Below are 16824 nucleotides of genomic sequence, written 5' to 3' on the forward strand. Positions count from 1 at the left end.
CGTTGGGTAGTACAGTCATTTTCACAATGTTGATTCTTCCAATCCAATAACATGGTATATCTCTCCATCTATTTGTATCACCTTTAATTTCTTTCATCAGTGTCTTATAATTTTCTGCATACAGGTCTTTTGTCTCCTTAGGTAGGTTTATTCCTAGGTATTTTATTCTTTTTGTTGCAGTGGTAAATGGGAGTGTTTTCTTAATTTCACTTTCAAATTTTTCATCCTTAGTTTATAGGAATGCAAGAGATTCCTGTGAATTTTGTATCCTGCTACTTTACCAAATTCACTGATTAGCTCTAGTAGTTTTCTGGTAGCATCTTTAGGATTCTCAATGTATAGTATCACATCATCTGCCAACAGTGACAGCTTTACTTCTTATTTTCCAATTTAGATTCCTTTTATTTCTTTTTCTTCTCTGATTGCTGTGGCTAAAAATTCCAAAACTATATTGAATAATAGTGGTGAGAGTGGGAAAACTTTTATTGTTCCTGATCTTAGTGGAAATGGTTCCAGTTTTTCACCACTGAGGATGATGTTGGCTCTTGGTTTACCATATATGGCCTTTATTATGTTGAGGTAAGTTCCCTCTGTGCCTACTTTCAGAAGGGTTTTTGTCATAAATGGGTGTTGCATTTTATCAAAAGATTTCTCTGCATCTATTGAGATGATCATATGGTTTTTCGCCTTCCATTTGTTATATGGCGTATCACATTGACTGAGTATATTGAAGAATCCTTGCATTCCTGGAATAAACCCTACTTGATCATGGTGTATGATCCTTATAATGTGCTGTTGGATTCTGTTTGCTAGTATTTTGTTGAGGATTTTTGCATTTCTCTTCATCAGTGTTATTGGTCTGTAGTTTTCTTTTTTTTTTGACATCTTGGTCTGCTTTTGGTAGCAGGGTGATGGTGGCCTCATTGAATGAGTTTGAGAGTGTTCTTCTCTGCTATATTTTGGATGAGTTTGAGAAGGATAGGTATTAGCTCTTCTCCAAATGTTTGATAGAATTCACCTGTGAAGCCATCTGGTCCTGGGCTTTTGTTTGTTGGAAGATTTTTAATCACAGTTTCAATTTCAGTGCTTGTGATTCTTCTGTTCATATTTTCGATTTTTTCCTGGTTCAGTCTTGGAAGGTTGTGCATTTCTAAGAATTTGTCCATTTCTTCCAGGTTGTCCATTTTACTGGCATATAGTTGCTTGTAGTAATCTCTCATGATCCTTTGTATTTCTGCAGTGTCAGTTGCTACATCTCCTTTTTCATTTCCAATTCTATTGATTTTAATCTTCTCCCTTTTTTTCTTGATGATTCTGGCTAATGGTTTATCAATTTTCTTAATCTTCACAAAGAACTAGATTTGAGTTTTATTGATCTTTGCTATTGTTTCCTTCATTTCTTTTTCATTTATTTCTGATCTGAGCTTTATGATTTCTTTCCTCCTGCTAACTTTGGGGATTTTTGTTCTTCTTTCTCTAATTGCTTTAGGTGTAAGGTTAGGTTGCTTGAGATGTTTCTCGTTTCTTAAGATAGGATTGTATTGCTACAAACTTCCCTCTTAGAACTGCTTTTGCTGCATCCCATAGGTTTTGGGTTGTGTTTTCATTGTCATTTGTAGGTATTTTTTGATTTCCTCTTTGGTTTCTTCAGTCATCTCTTGGTTATTATGCAGTGTATTGTTGAGCCTCCATGTGCTTGTATTTTTTTACAGATTTCTTCCAGTAATTGATATCTACTCTCAGAGCATTGTGGTCAGAAAAGATACTTGATACAATTTCTATTTTCTTAAATTTACCAAGGCTTGACTTGTGACCCAAGATATGATCTATCCTGGAGAATGTTCCATGAGCACTTGAGAAAAATGTGTATTCTGTTGTTTTTGGATGGAATGTTGTATAAATATCAGTTACACCCATCTTGTATAATGTATCACTTAAAGTTTGTGTTTTCTTATTTTCATTTTGGATGATCTGTCCATTGGTGAAAGTGGGGGTGTTAATGTCCCCTACTATGATTGTGTTACTGTCAATTTCCCCTTATATGGTTGTTAGTATTTGCCTTATGTATTGAGGTGCTCCTATGTTGGGTGCATAAATATTTACAATTGTTATATCTTCTTCTGGGATTGATCCCTTGATCGTTATGTAGTGTCCTTCTTTGTCTCTTGTAACAGTCTTGGTTTTAAAGTCTATTTTGTCTGATATGAGAATTGCTACTCCAGCTTCTTTTGATTTCCAGTTGCATGGAATATCTTTTTCCATCCCCTCACTTCCAGTCTGTATGTGTCTCTAGGTCTGAAGTGGGTCTCCTGTAGACAGAATATATATGGGTCTTGTTTTTGTATCCATTCAGTCAGTCTGTGTCTTTTGGTTGGAGCATTTAAACCATTTACATTTAAGGTAATTATTGATATATATGTTCCTATTCCCATTTTCTTAATTGTTTTGGGTTTATTATTGTAGGTCTTTTCCTTCTCTTATGTTTCCTGCCTAGAGAAGTTCCTTTAGCATTTGTTGGAAAGCTGGTTTGGTGGTGCTGAATTCTCTTAGCTTTTGCTTGTCTGTAAAGGTTTTAATTTCTCCATTGAATCTGAATGAGATCCTTGCTGGGTAGAGTAATCTTGGTTGTAGGTTTTTCTTTCATCACTTTAAATATGTCCTGCCACTCCCTTCTGGCTTGCAGGGTTTCTGCTGAAAGATCAGCTGTTAAACTTATGGGGATTCCTTTGTATGTTACTTGTTGTTTTTCCTTTACTGCTTTTAATATTTTTTCTTTGTATGTGATAGTTTGATTAATATTTGTCTTGGTGTGTATGGGACTCTCTCTGCTTCCTGGACTTGGTTAACTATTTCCTTACCCATATTAGGGAAGTTTCCAACTATAATCTCTTCAAATATATTCTCAGTTCGTTTTTCTCTTCTTCTTCTGGGACCCCTATAATTCGAATGTTGGTGCATTTAATATTGTCCCAGAAATCTCTGAAACCGTCCTCAATTCTTTTCATTCTTTTTTCTTTATTCTGCTCTGCAGTAGTTATTTCCACTATTTTATCTTCCAGATCACTTATCCATTCTTCTGCCTCAGTTATTCTGATATTGATTCCTTCCAGAGAATTTATAATTTCATTTATTTTGTTGTTCATAATTGTTTGTTTGCTCTTTAGTTCTGCTAGGTCCTTGTTAAATGTTTCTTGTATTTTCTCCATTCTATTTCCAAGATTTCATATCATCTTTATTATCATTACTCTGAATTCTTTTTCAGGTACACCACCTATTTCCTCTTCATTTGTTAGTTTTGGTGGGTTTTTGCCTTGCTCCTTCATCTGCTGTGTGTTTCACTGTCTTCTCGTTTTGCTTAACATACTGTTTTTGGGGTCTCCTTTATTGCAGGCTGCAGGTTCATACTTTTTGTTGTTTTTGATATCTGCCCCCAGTGGCTAAGGTTGGTTCAGTGGGTTGTGTAGCCTTCCTGGTGGAGGGGAGTAGTGCATGTTCTCTGGTGGATGACGCTGGGTCATGTCCTTCTCGCGGGCAGGTCCAAGTCTTGTGGTGTGTTTTGGGGTGTCTGTGACCTTATTATGATTTTAGGCAGCCTCTCTGCTAATGGGTGGGGTTGTGTTCCTGTCTTGCTAGTTGTTTGGCATAGGGTGTCCAGCACTGTATCTTGCTGGTCGTTGAGTGGAGCGGGGTCTTGGCCTTGAGATGGAGATCTCTGGGAGATTTTCACCATTTGATATTAGGTGGAGCTGGGAGGTCTCTTGTGGATCAATGTCCTGAACTTGGCTCTCCCACCTTAGAGGCACAGCCCCGACGTTTGGCTGGAGCACTAAGAGCCTGTAATTCACATGGTTCAGAATAAAAGGGAGAAAATAAGAAGGAAAGAAAGAAAAAGGTAAGAAAGAAAAGTTATTAATAAAAAACAAAAATTAAAATAAATTTAAAGTTATTAAAAAAGAAAGAAGAGAACAGCAAAACCAAAAGACAAATCCACCAAGAAGCACTGAAAACTATACTAGAAAAAAACCAAAAAATGGAGAGATAGAACCCTAGGACAAATGGTAAAAGCAAAGGTGTTCAGATAAAGTCACACACACAAACATACAGATACACACTCTCAAAAAGAGAAAAAGGCAAAAAAAAAAAAAAGTATATATATCATTGCTCCCAAAGTCCACCTCCTCAATTTGGGATGATTCATTGTCTATTCAGGTATTCCACCGATGCAGGGTACATCAAGTTGACTGTGGAGATTTAATCTGCTGCTCCTGAGGCTGCTGGGAGAGATTTCCCTTTCCCTTCTTTGTTTGCACAGCTCCCAGGGTTCAGTTTTGGATTTGGCCCTGTCTCTGCGTGTAGGTCGCCTGAGGGCATCTGTTCTTCGCTCAGACAGAACGGGGTTAGAGGAGCAGCTGATTAGGGTGCTCTGTCTCACTCAGGCATGGGTGGGGGTAGGGAGGGATACAGAGTACGGGGCCAGCCTGCTGCGGCAGAGGCCAGCGTGATGTTGCACCAGCCTGAGACATGTTGTGTGTTCTCCCGAGGAAGTTGTCCCTGGATCACGGGACCCTGGCAGTGGCAGGCTGCACAGGCTCCCAGGAGGGGATGTGTGGATAGTGACCTGTGCTTGCAAACAGGCTTCTTGGTGGCTGCAGCAGCAGTCTTAGCATCTCATGCCCGTCTCTGGGGTCCGCGCTGATAGCCGCAGCTCACGCCCATCTCTGGAGCTCCTTTAAGCAGTGCTCTTAATCCCCTCTCCTCGCGCATCAGGAAACAAAGAGGGAAGAAGAAGTCTATTGCCTCTTTGGCAGTTCCAGACCTTTTCTCGGACTCCCTCCTGGCTAGCCGTGGTGCACTAACCCCCTTCAGGCTGCATTCAGTCAGCCAACTGCAGTCCTCTCCCTGCGTTCCGACCAAAGCTGGAGCCTCAGCTCCCAGCCCCCACCCATCCTGGCAGGTGAGCAGACAAGTCTCTCAGATTCGTGAGTGCTGGTCAGCACTGATCCTCTGTGCAGGAATGTCTCCTCTTTGCCCCCTGCACCCCTGTTGCTGTGTTCTCCTCCATGGCTCTGAAGCTCCCCGCCTCCGCAACCTGCAGTCTCCGCCCGTGAAGGGGCTTCTAGTATGTGGAAACCTTTCCTCCTTCACAGCTCCCTCCCACTGGTGTAGGTCCCCTCCCTATTCTTTTGTCTCTTTGTTTTTGCCCTACCCAGATATGTGGGGAGTTTCTTGCCTTTTGGGAGGTCTGAGGTCTTCTGCCAGTGTTCAGTAGGTGTTCTGTAGGAGTTGTTCCACATGTGGATGTATTTCTGATGTATCTGTGGGGAGGAAGGTGATCTCCATGTCTTATTCCTCCGCCATCTTGAGGCTGGTGTTGGCTGCTTGCCTTCTGTAAGGACAGAGCCCATTGGGATGTCACCCAGGAGCATCTTGTCTGATGCTGATATACATTTCTCTCTTTATCTTTTATTAGTAACCTTAAAATTGCATTTCATACTCTTTTCTAATAAGTATAGTTTGAGCAATATCAGCACACAAGACTGGAATAAGGCAAGCAACTTTTATAGATATATAGAAATAGACATATGTAAAATGTACATATAAATTTGGATATGGGTATGGGAATAGAGGCACATATACATGTATGCATTCCTCTGAATCTTGCTAGTTATATTTTTCTCCTTCCTTAATGATGTGGACCTTTCCATGGTTCTTATGCCAGTTTTTATTTACATAATTACTCTGAATGAAGGGATGGCCATCCAGATCACCCACGTTTGTCCATTAATTGGGTGGACCTATTTATTTTTTTCCTCAGTACTGCTTGATTTCTGGTAGCATCCTTTGATCAGACCTTACACTCAACAGCTGGCTGATGTATGTTTACATGGTGAGTTCTGAGGTCCAGAAATGGTGTGCTTAGAGAGCAAAATATGCAGGCAGCAGAGCTAGGACGTTTGACTCTACTGTTTTTCTTGTTGACAAGGTCTCTGAGCTGGGGTGATTTCTCTACATGACTTTTTTGCTTGACTAGGAACACAGAACCTCTTCTGGTCAACTGTCTCCACAACTTGAGGGAGAATCCACATACTAGGACTGCTTCCTGTGGCTGAAGATGCAGCACCAACCTTGGGCTGCCCCAAAGTAAGGACTCACTAGTGTTATCCATCAGCAGTGTCAAGTGGGATTTCAAGTGCTATTCTTTCTACCTGCCCTCTCCATTAGCTCTTGCCCCTCTAGATTAAAAACCATACCAAGATTCTTTGGTATATATAATAAAATGATTGGAGTCTTGGCATATACAATACATCCAATGACAATATAAACTTTTTATTTAACTGTAGGTGGAGTTTAATGGGGGAACAGTAGGGAAGAAAATGCTTAGAGGCTTTGTTTATATTTTTATTCTTTAATATAGACTTTAATTGGAAGATTTCCTCCTATCTGCCATGTAATCACAGTAATTTTCAAAGCATCATTTCAAATGGGAACACAAAATTAAACTATCACAATTTACATTTTGCTAAAGGAAACACAATAATGAAAGAAGGAAATAAAGAAAGTAGCTCTTTAGAGCCTTTCTCTAATTTCTACTGATAACATACAGTGGCCTCTTTCTGATAACAAGTTTGCAGGCCAATAGTTTGAATACATGATGGACTGGGAGAAATAAATAGAACATATATTTTCATGTGATTCAGCAGTACCCCTAGCTATTTTAACAATTCACATTTTAATTTTGTGTTCTCTTAATTTCTTGGTGTGACAACTCATTTGTGCTTTTATATTTATTTTAATAAATTACAAATAAAGTATGGTATGAACATTTCATCTTCCACAATCTCAATATTCAGATGTTTGTTCTTGTCTAGACACAGTCTTTATTTTCATTTAGTCAATCAAGGTGATACAGATGAGTACTTATGAATGTAAAACATCCACACACATCCACACTAACACTTATTAACAAACAAAAATATTCAGATCCACCAAATGTACATCTGAAAATTGAGTGAACATCTTTCTGGTTTTCAGGTAAAATTTTTAAATGATAATATTGATAATTACTATAAAAATTCAAATTCTACTTCTTAAGCATTTTCTACAAGCCAGCACCACACTAGATGCTTTGCTATATTTTCGGCTATCTTTAGCTTACCTTATTAAATTATGTTCTTCTTCCCCTCTTCCCCATTTTCAGGGGAAATAATCAAGAATTAGCTTATATGACTCATCCAAGGTAATTTACTAAAAGAATGGCAGAATTAAGGTTTCAATCAAGGTCTGCCATACTCCATATCCTAAACTCTTAACTTTTACAGTATGTGATTTTACTCAATTAAAATCCTAGAGGATACCACTTTCATGGTAAAGGTACAATGTGGCATTTATTAAATCCTCCAATAGAAAAATCACAATCAGACCTCCAGGGATCAGCAGCAAGTTCCTGCCTTGAAGTGAATTACTATATACGATTTGACAAACAGCTACTGGTCTGTTACTGCACCCTGATAGAACATCTAACTATGGAAATCATTTGACCATGTGACCATAGCTACATCCTATCAAACTCATGAAGTCATTGGTTGGACCAGTCCAACAGCAATTCCTTGTAATATGAAAGTGATATGTTCAGACATAAGTAAGGTAGCATCTTGGCATAAGCAGATAGCTCAGAACTCCATATAATTTACTAATACTGCACTTGTGCTTCTCTCTCTGCTCACATCTATGACCACATGAGTGAATTTTTTTTGACCAGATGATAGAGAAAGAAAAAGGCCAAGCTTCAGACAACTGGTTATCCACTTTGTGTGGAAAAGGAAGCAATCCAAGCTAAGAATGCAAATGGACTAATGAGAAATGGCAAATGACTGGCTGAATTTCCATGGGCCTAGAAGGGGAAAGTTGGAAGATTAAGGACAGAGAGATCTGGGAAAGAAGCATAAGGATGTACCAACAGAAGTAGTCACAGTATTTGAAGACTTTGTACTGTGTAACAATACCCATCCAAAAACACACTCAATGAAATAAGTACTGAACTACCAAATAGTCAAAGCAACTCTGCATTTTGCCATCAGTCAGCCCTTGTCATCTGCCACCCCATTCCTCATACAATAAGCTCATAAATGGATAAGGCATTAGGTCAGAGATAGAAAATACACACACAGCGTATGTTCCCACTCACTAAGATTGATAGTTATCACTTCTGCCAAATGTTAAACCTGTCACAACACAAACATTACACCATAATTATTATCCACCAAAAAAATGTTTTGGTGGCAAGTTTATTACACTGGATTCCTCCTATTTTAGAATAAAGCTATTCATCTTGACTGGAATCAGCATGTATTCTAAGTACGGCTTTTCCTTTCTTGCCAACAGGGCCCCAGCTAACACACTATGCAAAGATATTCAGAATATTTGATGCACCAGCACAGAATCGTGAATAAAACCATAGACCCTGGGACCACCTTCATACCAAAGGAGATATGGCAGTGGACACATGACCATGGGTGTCGTACTACACATGATACTATCCCAAAACTGTTTCCCTGACCCAGCTGGAGTGCCAGCTTAAAGACAGAAGCATGTAAAGTCTCCAGTTAGAATAGATGAATCCAAGAACTAAGGGGGTAGGAATAAGAGTAGCCTTAGTTACTATCACTCGCAATAACCCATGTAGGAAATTTGTATTTCTCTTCTCTAGAATCTTAGGATCTGGAGTTTCTGGTTCCCAAAGGCATAACACTTCCACCAGGAGACATAGAGTTTCACTAAACTTTATTTTCAGGCTTCCATCTACTCACTTCAAGTCCTTTGAGTAGAGACCAGAGGCAAATAAAGGAGTCAACATACCGCCAGGAGTAATTCACCCTGACCATCAGTAGGTGATAGGGCTTGTGGGGTCACAGATAAGTAAATCTGGCACCCAGGTGATCCATTTAGGAGTCGTTTGGCACTCAGTTATGAAGATAAGTTTCACCCCATCAGATATACCACCTAGACCTGCAGAGGTTCTAGCCAAGTAAAAGGGGAATATACAAAGGATTGTAGAAGAGAGAGGAAAGAAGTTGATGAGCATCATGTATGGTTTAAAGGTCTACTAACTAATCTTCATTTTCTAAATTACCTAAAGAAAAGAGAGCACCTGGAATTCTGGAGGGATCTTTCTCATATGAGGAGAACTCACTGTATAAAGCAAGTGAATGTGGGTGATAAATGGTGTGGACTGTAGCATGTGTTGTGCTGTACTACCCAAATCTCCTCTTTAATGACTGGGGCACTCATTGCTTTGGCTTCTGGGACTGTTGCCTGCTAACGGATCACAGCTATATACCTCTCTGGGTATTACGTTCTGCTGAAGGAAACCACCTTGCCCAAGGATGCACCCAGTATTGTGCTGGTAAACTGGTGCTCCAAAAGCAAAGCCCTGAAATAGTTCCATGATGGCTGATGTCAAGGTATCAACAGCTTAATAACAGTTTGCAAATTCTTGGATATCTAGCAGTTTCAGCTTACAGGTTTGCACTTCCCTCTGGGGGCAGCCTGCATCCAATGACTAGCCAATGAAGGGGTACTAGGACACATATGAAGATCAAATCCATCTACAGAATGCTTCTGTTACATAGCTTCACCAGTTTAACTTCTCCTTCCATCCAAACTTGTTTTCCTCCTTCTTACAGACACTTCCATGGAAGAGCTCTAATAAACTTCAACATAAATTTTCATCTCAGAGTCTGTTTTCAGGGAACTAGACCTATGCCATGTAGAGTCCCCTCGCAAAAAACAAAAAACAAAAAAACAACAAAAAAAACTTCATTCTCTTCCCTCACAAAACATTTTTCCTAAGAATGAAATTTATATTTTAGGAAGCAAAAAGTGAATGATTTTCCACATGCTTAATGTACTAGTAAAGAGTAGAAGTTAAAGCATTAGAAAAGCAATAGGCAAAAAGTGTAATAAAAAGTAATTCCAACATCCATGTTAGCAGTGCAAACATGCCATGTGTTTATGTGGTGGACACACTCACCATTTAAGATTTACAATGTTACCCTGACAAGGTTACAATTCACTTTCTATGTAGGTTTGTATTAAAAGATTTTAAAGTATTTTTTGAGCTCACTGTTTTGAAAACATAAGCATCATCGTCTAAAATGGAATTTGTGATCTGGTCATTAAGTTTATTTCACAACAATACAAGAACAAGTGTTATAGAGTCTTCATTCCAAAATTCTAAGGGAGTCAAGCAGAAGTAAATAATCGCCCTGCATTTTCTCCCATAAACAAGAATATAATTTTGCCCATACTCTATGAAATTTAGGATTGTTAAGTCTTTTTGAAGCATTTGACTGGCATATAAGGATGAAAATTGTCAGATGCCTGATGGCTAATTTCATATTTTAGCTGTACAGAATTCCTAAGTGTGACATTAAATGATTTCTGAGGAAAGTACATTTTTTTACCCATCTGCTTTAAATAGATACCTTCTCACTGCTTAAAAAATTTCCCAGGATATTATACTTAGAAAAAAAAATACTTCTGAATAGAAATTTCTCAACAGATAGACAAAATATAAATGAACATGAATAAAACTAAAAGTAAAATCTAAATCATTCTGTAGCTAAGTCCTTAATCTGCCCCTTCCCCAATAATATTTCTTATATATAATTCTAAAAGTATAGATGCATATTTTGATAAGATAACATTCTTTTACTGACCTTGGAAAATGGATTTCAGAACACACCAATTTAAAGGGAAAGGAAGATATCTACAAAGAGCACAGTCAACCTAATTCGAAGTAATTCTGAAAATTTAACACAGTTCATGATGCTCATCTGAACATCTGAGATCCTGTCCTATTAATGATAATGAAAACCTAAAATGATGGTAAGTAGGGTATATGAAAAAAGGAAAATACCAATTGAGACTCTATAATGTTGCAGACACTATATTATATACATTACAAAAATTATCTCATTAATCTTCACCCATATCACTGTAGGATATTCTATCTCTATTTGATGGACAGAGAAAATAAATGACAGTTGATTTGTCAAAGTTATACAGCTCTATCTTCCCCCTAATTTCTGATACTTAAATACCAGCAGGCTTCAGGCTTCAGGCACCAGTTCCCTGACAGCATGACTTCCCTACCTACTACCTTCACTTTCTAGGAGATCTCCCCAAACTAATGGCTTTAAACACCACTCTATTAGTTATCTATTAGTAATATATTGCTGTGTAACAAATTACTCCAAATTCAGCAGTTTAAAACCACAAATATTTATTATCTCACATGGTTTCTGAGGGTGAAGAATTCATCAGTGGTTTAGGTGGATGGTTTTAATTCAAGGTCTCTCCTGGAGTTAGAGTCTAGCTATCAGCTATAGTGAAGGTTACCTGAAGCCTGGACTCAAGTTGGAGGATCTGCTTCCAAGATGAATTTCTCATGTGGTTATTGGAAATAGGCCTGTTTCTTCCTGGATTGTGGAAGAAGGCCTCAGTTCTTCCTGACAAGGGCCACTTCACAGTGCTACTTGAGTGTCCTCACAACATGACACTGGATTTCGCCAGAGCAGTATTGCAAAAGAACCAGGCAAAAGCCACAATGTCATATAACATAGCCTTGGAAGTAACGTACTAAGACTTTTGTTATTTCCTGTTGTTCACACAGACTAACCTCAATATGGTGTGTGAGAGGTCTAAACAAGGGTGTGAATACCAGAAGGCCGGGATCGTGCCCAGTTTAAATGAAGATTTTTGAATTTAATTCCTTAAGTATCTCTCTCAAGTGCAATTTCTAAATCTGAAGACCTGTGAAACTAAAGAGAGAAGTCACCTGCCCTACATGTTAGACAAAAACACACCTACACACCTCTTTTAGATAAGCTCTTCTCTACTTGGGCTTATTCTGAGCCAGCTGAGAAACAATGCTCTCCAGCTTCTTGGAAGCTTTATGGTTTGATTAAGAGCATCTATGAGCTACACACTTACTGTCGTTAGAGGACCTGTTGTCTGACAGAATGATATTCTAATTACCACTTTAGATTTTTCTGAGGTCTTAGAGGATTTTACAGTCACACTTTATGCCTTATCTTTAGCCCATGTTTTCCTAGCAATATCCTTTGTTTAATCATTGTTTAGTAGCCATTTCTTAATTTTAGCATAATTTTCCCACTGGAAAACCTGAAAATATTCAACACTATTAAGCCCCAACTCCTTCAGGTTTAACAGTGCTTCTTCTAGTTCCTCTCTCTCATTTCACATTTTACTTATAAGCAGCAAGATAAAAACAAGTGGTCCCTCTACCACTCTAGCTGGAAATCTCGTTAGTGACATCATCCAATTCACTAGGTATTTTTTCTACTTTCCTCATTAATGTAGAAAATGGTGTTGCTAAACATTCCATCACCACATAAAAGGATCTCCCTCACTCCAGTTTCCAAAAAGATTTTCCTTACTTTCATCAATCACAGCCTCTTCAAGGGCCATGATGTTCCTACAAAATTTCCTCAGGGCTTTTCAAGCTTTAACAAACACCTTCATCCATGCTTCTCACATCCACTCACTGACTTGTTCCAAAACCACTTCCACATTTTTAAGTGTTAGTTAATACTTAAACACTTCAGGCACCAAAATCTGTATTAGTTATCAATTGCTACATGACAAATTACCTCCAAATTGTGCAGCTTGACAACTACATTTATTATATGACACGTTTTCTGAGGGTTCAGAATCCAGGAGCAGCATAGCAGGGTGGCTTTAATCAGGCTCTCTCATGAGGTTGTAGTCAAGCTCTTGGCTACAGCTGAGGTGATCTGAGGGTTTGACTAGGGCTGGGGGACTTGCTCTGAAGATGGCTCATTTATGTGGCAGAAGGCTCTATATCTCACCACATGAACTTCTCTACAGGGCTGCCTGAGTATCCTCATAACATGGCAGCTGGCTTTCCCAAAAGAAAGTGATCTGAAAGAGTAAGGAAGAAGCCATATGTCTTTTACAACTGTGATAGTTAACTTTATGTGTCAACCTGGCTGGGCTACGAGGTCCAGATATTAGGTCAAACATTATTCTGGATTTTTTGTGAGGGTGTTTTGTGATGAGATTAACATTTAAAAATTGGTACACTTTGAGTATATCAGATGCTCTCTGCAATGTGGGTGGGCCTCATCTAACTAGTTGAAAGCCTGAATATAACAAAAGACTGACCTCTCTTGAGCAAGCAGGAATTATGCCAGTAGACGGCCTTTGGACTTTAACTGCAACAACAGCTCTTCCCTGGGTCTCCAGCCTGCTGGTCCACTCTTTGGATTCTGGACTTGCCAGTCTCTATAACTGCATGAGCCAATTCCTTAAATGAATCACTCTCTCTCTCTCTCTCCCCCCTTCCCAATGCCCATCTTCTGTTTCTGGGAGAACACTGACTAAAACAATGACCTATTCTCAGAAGTGGCAAGCTATCCTTCATTCCCTTTGCATATTCTATTAATCACACAGACCAACCCTGATAAAATGAGGGAGGGGACCAGACAAGATCTTGAATACCAGGGGCCAGGAATCATTTGGGGCCACTTTGGAGGCTGGCTATCACAACTATCTACAATCTGATGATACCCAAATTTATCTTTTCAATGACAACTTTTCCCTTGCATTGTGGATTTGTAAATCTGACTGTATACTTGACAACTATACTTAGGTATAAATAAGCAGTAAAGGTTAAACACAATTCCTGACTCACTGAGCATCACCTAATCTGTTCATCTCAATTATAGTTACTAGCACTACTGATTATTTTGTTCCTCAGGCCAAACTTTGATTTCTACCTTGGTTCTTCTGTCTCATACTCCATATCAGACCAATGAGCCTGTCAACTCTACCTTCAAAAACATTCTGATACCAATATTTTTTCACTTTTCATAACCTAACTATCGCTCTTATCCAAGCCACTATCATCACATGAAAATTGAATTATAGAAAAAGAAATACTTTTTCTTTCTGCTACCATCAACAAGGACCTAAATTTGCCAGTACATTTTGAAATACAATATTTTTAAGATTAAATAAACTCTCTCTATGGCTACATACTTAAAATTCATAATGCCTGATGTATGGTTTTGGGGGAGGCACTGATTTTGATACCTTAGTAAGAGTTTCTGAATATGGTCCCTGCATGTTCTGATTGGGGATCACTATTTTTTACACAAACTTTTTCCTATTGTTTGTTTTAGTCCCTCTTGAACTCTTTGTCAACCATTACTTGGCATTTTGAATGGGAAGGTGTCACCATTGATCAAATTAAAATGCACATACAAATGCATTTTAATGAGCAATGTACACTAAAAAGCCTCCCTTGAAAATTATATGACCCAGCTTTACAATGTAATTTTAGCATTAAGATATTTTATCACAATAGAATTACCAACTCTAATTTATTTCTTTTCCCTCTATCAATTAGTCTTCTCCCAGACCAGCAAGTACTTTTTTCCTTTATTAATGATACAATGGAAAAATAATCACTAAGATGGGCATGGTTTGGGCCTCTGAGTTTTCAATAAATAGAGCAAATGGGGTAGAAAATGCTTCTTATGTCCTCATATCAAACTCTATATGGGGCATGTATAAAGGCCCTCCTAGGGGGTCTTTTTAAAACTGCAGCCTCTTAAGGACCCATTCAGAGAAGTAGATGTTCATAGTTTATGATGTAGACTAAACTTAAGGAGGTAAAAATAATCAGGATCACAAAGAAGGTTGCCTTTCTTCAATTCACGTTATACATTTTCTTCTCTAGATGACTTAGGTCAATATTTAGTTATCTATATAGATGTGTAAAAATTACTCCAAATCTTTGCATCTTAGTACAACACTGATTGTCTCACTTTGTGGTTCAAGAGTCTGAGAGTAGCTTAGATGTAAAGTCCTGGCTCAGGATCTGTCAAGGCGTCATGGGCAAGCTGCTAGCCAGGCCTGCAGTCCTGTGGAGCTCACTCAAGTGGTACAGGCAGGCCTCAGTTCCTCACTGGCTGTTGTCTGAATATCTAAGTCCCTTACCATGTAGGTCTCTCCATAGGGCTCCTCATAATATGGCAGCTGGCTTCCCCCAGAGCAAGTGATCCAAGAGAGAGCCCAAGGCATAAGCCAGTCTTTTTAGAAATTAATCTCTTAAGTGACATATCATTAGTGTGCTGTATTCTATTCATTAGAAGTGAGTCATAAGTCCAGCTCACATTCAAATTGGGCACAGTAAAGATCCACTTCTTGAAGGGAGAAGTACCAAATAATTTGTGAGAATTTGCTTAAAACCACCTCAGCCAGATAATCACCCACTGCAGGTCATCCCTGGCCCAGATCTGTTGTCAGTCCTGATGTGCTCACCGAGCCCTCCTCCAGGGACTCACTCCTCCTCTAGAAAAAGACAACCTACTGCTCTGGCTGTAATATCAATATAAAATTTCATGCACTGTCTCATTCTGAAACAATAGAAAACTTGCAGAAGGAAAATGAAACTCCAGACTTATCTTGTAGCCTTTTTCTAGTGGTGTTGAGAGTAAACTCTAGAGCCAAACTCTTTAATTCCCATAGTGGTTCTGCCACTCAGTTCATTGTACAACTTTGAAAAATGATTTAAACTTTACATTCCTTAAATTTCTCATCTGCAAAATGAAGATAACACCACCACCTATCCAGTAGGTCTACTGAGATGATTAAAAAAGTTATTAGGTATCAAGTGCTTAGATTATTGCCTAGCTGATAATAAATCTTTTAAAAGTGGTCTCATTATCTTAATTATCATTATTATTTTAATTGAAGTATCATCCATCCACTAGTCCCAAAAAGGACATTAATTCCACAAACATAAGAGCTTGGTAATAAGTCAGAGTCTGTTTCAGGCATTGGTGATTCAGTAGTGAAGAAAACAGACAAAAATCCTGCCTTTTGGGAGGTTCTATTTTTGTGAGTTTTGCTCAATCACTCACAGTTTCCTCCGTAGCTTTATTATGAAGGTGAAAAGGAGAAAATAGCAACTGAGAGGTCTGGAGAACAAAACTGAAAATACAGAGAAGGTGCTGCTTGAAGGAGTGTGTCTTAATTACCTGAAGAGTATTCCACTGTCCTGCTCTACACATTTCCAAGAACAAAGTAGAACAAGTCTTGGCCTTGCCAGTAACCTGCTGTGTCAACCTGAGCACGTCATTTCTTTCTCAGGGTGTTTCCCATCTGCAAAATGAGGGTGACGGGGCTTGTACTACATTCATGTTTTTTAAATTTTTAAAAATTGTTTTCCAAAGAAGATTGGAATTCCTCAGAGATGCTTCCATGATTCTGCAAGCATTTCGTTGGAATTTTACCTAATTTATTTACCAATATTTTATTTTAAAACTTCAATAAAAACCCTCATGTAATCAAATGGGCTATACCAAATATTAGTATGTTAGAGTCTATATTGATTAAGATTTGTCCCTAGTAATTCATCTACTATTAAGAAAAAAAGCCATGCATCTGAATTTACAAAATAAATAGACACTAAGTTTTACTTTGATATGTTTTATATATTGCAATTCTGTATAAGAGTTGAATTGAAATAGGGTATCATAAGATGACTTTGAAATTCATTTGTCTACATAGTAATGACTAAAATTTTGAGCCGTTATTATTTGCCAGAATCTGCCTTAAGTGTTCCATGTATAATATTTCACTTAAATTTAAAAACAATTCTATGATGTTGTCATGCCTATCTTTTAGAAAGTGAAGAAACCAAGGCTAGAAAGATTAAGTAACTTGCCTAAGGTCATATGACTTGCAATGGCACAGTCAGAATTTTAACTG

The sequence above is a fragment of the Hyperoodon ampullatus genome, assembly GCF_949752795.1.
Source record: "Hyperoodon ampullatus genome assembly, chromosome: 1".
NCBI classification, from domain to species: Eukaryota; Metazoa; Chordata; class Mammalia; order Artiodactyla; family Ziphiidae; genus Hyperoodon; species Hyperoodon ampullatus.